Below are 5281 nucleotides of genomic sequence, written 5' to 3' on the forward strand. Positions count from 1 at the left end.
CTTGCGCCCCTTCCTTGTGTAATGCTCCCCATCCTGCGCGCCTTCCTTGTGTAATGCATCTCATCCTAGGCTACTTCCTTGTATAATGCTCCCCATCTGGCACCCCTCCCTTGTGTAATGCTCCCCATCCTGCGCCCCTTTCTTGTATAATGCTCCCCATCATGCGCCCCTTCCTTGTATAATGCTCCCCATCCTGCGCCCCTTCCTTGTGTAATGCTCCCCATCCTGCGCCCCTTCCTTGTATAATGCTCTCCATCTTGCTCCCCTTCCTTGTGTAATGCTCCCTATCCTGCGCCCCTTCCTTGTATAATGCTCCTCATCCTAGGCTACTTCCTTGTATAATGCTCCCCATCTTGGGACCCTTGCTTGTCTAATTCTCCCCATCCTGGGACCCTTCCTTGTATAATGCTTCTCATCCTAGGCTACTTCCTTGTATAATGCTCCCCATCCTGGGACCCTTCCTTGTCTAATTCCCCCTATCCTGGGCACCTTCCTTGTATAATGCCTATGGGCCCTTGTAGCATTCTAGATCCGATAATGATGCGCGTGTTCGCCCTTGCCTTGGATGTTTCCTGTAATAATCTCCCCCATCGTAGCCCTAGCCCCATCCTATAATAATGTCTCTCATTCTAGGCCCCTTCCTGGTATAATGTTCCCCATCCTGCACCCCTTCCTGTTATAATATCCCCTATCCTGGGCCTCTTCCTGTTATAATATCCACCTTCTGTGTATAATACCCCCCATCCTGAGCCCCCTTTCAGCAATAACGTCCCAATCCTGGGCTCCTTCCTGGTATAATGTCCTTTGTCCTGGGCCTCTTACTGTAATAATGTCCCCCATCCTGGCCCCTTCCTGCAACAATGTCCCCCATCCTGGTATAATGTCCCACATCCTATAACAATGTCCCCCATCCTGGTACAATGTCCCTCATCCTATAACAATGTCTTCCATCCTGGTATCCTGCCCCCATCCTAGGCCCCATTCTGGTATAATGACCTCCATCCTTGTGCCCTTCCTGGTGTAATGTCCTTCATCCTGGCCCATGTCATGATATAATGACCCCCATTCTGGTATAATGCTCCCTATCCTGGGCCGCTTCCTTGTACAATGCCCCCCATTCTGAACCCCTGCCTGGTATAATGCTCCCCATCCTTGGCCTCTTCCTTGTAAAATGCTCCCCATCCTGCGCCCCTTCCTTGTGTAATGCTCCCCATCTTGCGCCCCTTCCTTGTATAATGCTCCCCATCTTGCGCCCCTTCCTTGTATAATGCTCCCCATCTTGCGCCCCTTCCTTGTGTAATGCTCCCCATCCTGCATTCCTTCCTTGTGTAATGCACCTCATCCTAGGCTACTTCCTTGTATAATGCTCCCCATCTTGCACCCCTTCCTTGTGTAATGCTCCCCATCCTGCGCCCCTTCCTTGTATAATGCTCCCCATCATGCTCCCCTTCCTTGTGTAATGCTCCCCATCCTGCGACCTTTCCTTGTATAATGCTCTCCATCTTGCGCCCCTTCCTTGTGTAATGCTCCTCATCCTAGGCTACTTCCTTGTATAATGCTCCCCATCTTGGGACCCTTCCTTGTCTAATTCTCCCCATCCTGGGACCCTTCCTTGTATAATGCTTCTCATCCTAAGCTACTTCCTTGTATAATGCTCCCAATCCTGGGACCCTTCCTTGTCTAATTCCCCCCATCCTGGGCACCTTCCTTGTATAATGCTCCCCATCCTGGAACCCTTCCTTGTCTAATTCCCCCCATCCTGGGCCCTTTCCTTGTATAATGCTCCCCATCCTGGGCCCCTTCATTATATAATGCTCCCCATCCTGGGCCCCTTCCTTGTCTAGTTCTCCCCACCCTGAGCCCCTTCCTTGTATAATGCTCCCCATCCTTGGCCCTTTCCTGGTATAATGTTCTGTCTTTCTTTTCCAATACATTAAATAAACAAAAATAAATGATTCTTCTTACCTTCCTCCGCTCCCACGACATGCGGCGCCTTCTTCTGTAGCTGATTTCAGTGTGCCGGTAGAGGCAGCGCATGACGTCACTTCCATGCGTCGCTCGTGACTGGCACGCCGACATCAGCTACCGGCCTTTGGCTGGCGGCATGCATTGCAGCTCAGGGACCCGGCATGTTCCTGCGCAGCAATATACTTCAACCGGATGTGCGTCCTCAGACTGTGGAAGTGCCATACATATATGAGATGGGAATACCACTCTGACTCTATGTTTGATCCAGAGATACAATAATGAACATGAATCCTTATATATCACGGATCTCGCTGCCGACTTTACCTGGTTGGACATAAGTGTCGAGACGCAGTTATAAAAGGAATCCAATTTGTCCGCATTAATCAGCTGCAGGGCATCTTGATTGGCAAATAGATTGATCACGTTGGGGTACCAAGTGTTCAGCAACTTTTCTTCTGTCTTGGCACAAGCCAAGGATCCGCTGTTCCTCAGGGATTCACATTCTACAGGACCCCTGGACCTGACAAAGAATAAAGCACTTTATCATATTAAACCTGACAGGGCACACCTGTGAAGTGAAGACCATTTCCGGTGACTACCTCTAGAAGCTCATCAAGAGAATGCCAAGAGTGTGCAAAGCAGTCATCAAAGCAAAAGGGGGCTACTCTGAAGAACCTAGAATATAAGACATATTTTCAGTTGCTTCACACTTTTTTGTTAAGTATATAATTCCACATGTGTTAATTCATAGTCATGAAAATACACACTTATACAGTATACATATATATACACCCATATACATTATACATACACATATACAGTATACATATATATATACACCCATATACAGTATACATATATATACACCCATATACATTATACATACACATATACAGCATACATATATATACACACACATATACAGTATACATATACACACATATACAGTATACATATATATACACACATATACAGTATACATATATATACACACACATATACAGTATACATATATATATACACACATACAGTATACATATATATACACATATATACAGTATACATATATACACACATATACAGTATACATATATATACAGACATACAGTAAAAAATATATATACACATATATACAGTATACATATATACACATACAGTATACATATACACACATATACAGTATACATATATACACATACAGTATACATATACACACACATATACAGTATACATATACACACACATACAGTATACATATACACACACATATACAGTATACATATATATACACACATATACAGTATACATATATACACACATCAGCAGAGTGGTGTTTAAATTTGGCGCCAATATCGCTGTATATGTATACTGTATATGTGTGTATATATGTATACTGTATATGTGTGTGTATATATGTATACTGTATATGTGTATATATATGTATACTGTATATGTGTGTGTATATATGTATACTGTATGTGTGTGTATATATATGTATACTGTATGTGTGTATATATATGTATACTTTATATGTGTGTGTATATATATGTATACTCTATGTGTGTATATATATGTATGCTGTATATGTGTGTGTATATGTATACTGTATATGTGTGTATATGTATACTGTATATGGGTGTATATATGTACACTGTATATGTGTGTGTATATGTATACTGTATATGGGTGTGTATATATGTACACTGTATATGTGTGTGTATATGTATACTGTATATGTGTGTGTATATGTATACTGTATATGTGTGTATATATGTATACTGTATATGTGTGTATATATATGTATACTGTTTATGGGTGTATATATGTATACTGTATATGTGTGTATACAGTGCTGGCCAAAAGTATTGGCACCCCTGCAATTCTGTCAGATAATACTCAGTTTCTTCCTGAAAATGATTGCAGTCACAAATTCTTTGGTATTATTCTCTTCATTTAATTTGTCTTCAATGAAAAAAACACAAAAAGAATTGTCCTAAAGCCAAATTGGATATAATTCCACACCAAACCTAAAAAAGGGGGTGGACAAAAGTATTGGCACCCTTTGAAAAATCATGTGATGCTTCTCTAATTCGTGTAATTAACAGCACCTGTAACTTACCTGTGGCACCTAACAGGTGTTGGCAATAACTAAATCACACTTGCAGCCAGTTAACATGGATTAAAGTTGACTCAACCTCTGTCCTGTGTCCTTGTGTGTACCACATTGAGCATGGAGAAAAGAAAGAAGACCAAAGAACTGTCTGAGGACTTGAGAAACCAAATTGTGAGGAAGCATGAGCAATCTCAAGGCTACAAGTCCATCTCCAAAGACCTTAATGTTCCTGTGTCTTCCGTGCGCAGTGTCATCAAGAAGTGTAAAGCCCATGGCACTGTGGCTAACCTCCCTAGATGTGGACGGAAAAGAAAAATTGACGAGAGATTTCAACGCAATATTGTGCGGATGGTGGATAAAGAACCTCGACTAACATCCAAACAAGTTCAAGCTGCCCTGCAGTCCGAGGGTACAACAGTGTCAACCCGTACTATCCGTCGACGTCTGAATGAAAAGGGACTGTATGGTAGGATACCCAGGAAAACCCCACTTCTTACCCCGAGACTTAAAAAAGCCAGGCTGGAGTTTGCCAAAACTTACCTGAGAAAGCCTAAAACGTTTTGGAAGAATGTTCTCTGGTCAGATGAGACAAAAGTAGAGCTTTTTGGGACAAAGCATCAACATAGAGTGTACAGGAAAAAAAAAGAGGCATTCAAAGAAAAGAACACGGTCCCTACAGTCAAACATGGCGGAGGTTCCCTGATGTTTTGGGGTTGCTTTTCTGCCTCTGGCACTGGACTGCTTGACCGTGTGCATGGCATTATGAAGTCTGAAGACTACCAACAAATTTTGCAGCATAATGTAGGGCCCAGTGTGAGAAAGCTGGGTCTCCCTCAGAGGTCATGGGTCTTCCAGCAGGACAATGACCCAAAACACACTTCCAAAAGCACTATAAAATGGTTTGAGAGAAAGCACTGGAGACTTCTAAGGTGGCCAGCAATGAGTCCAGACCTGAATCCCATAGAACATCTGTGGAGAGATCTCAAAATTGCAGTTTGGAGAAGGCACCCTTCAAATATCAGGGACCTGGAGCAGTTTGCCAAAGAAGAATGGTCTACAATTCCAGCAGAGCATTGTAAGAAACTCATTGATGGTTACCGGAAGCGGTTGTTCGTAGTTATTTTGGCTAAAGGTTGTGCAACCAAGTATTAGGCTGAGGGTGCCAATACTTTTGTCTGGCCCATTTTTGGAGTTTTTTGT

The sequence above is a fragment of the Phyllobates terribilis genome, unplaced genomic scaffold, assembly GCF_046119375.1.
Source record: "Phyllobates terribilis strain yellow unplaced genomic scaffold, ASM4611937v1 Scaffold_607__1_contigs__length_977875, whole genome shotgun sequence".
Taxonomy (NCBI): Eukaryota; Metazoa; Chordata; class Amphibia; order Anura; family Dendrobatidae; genus Phyllobates; species Phyllobates terribilis.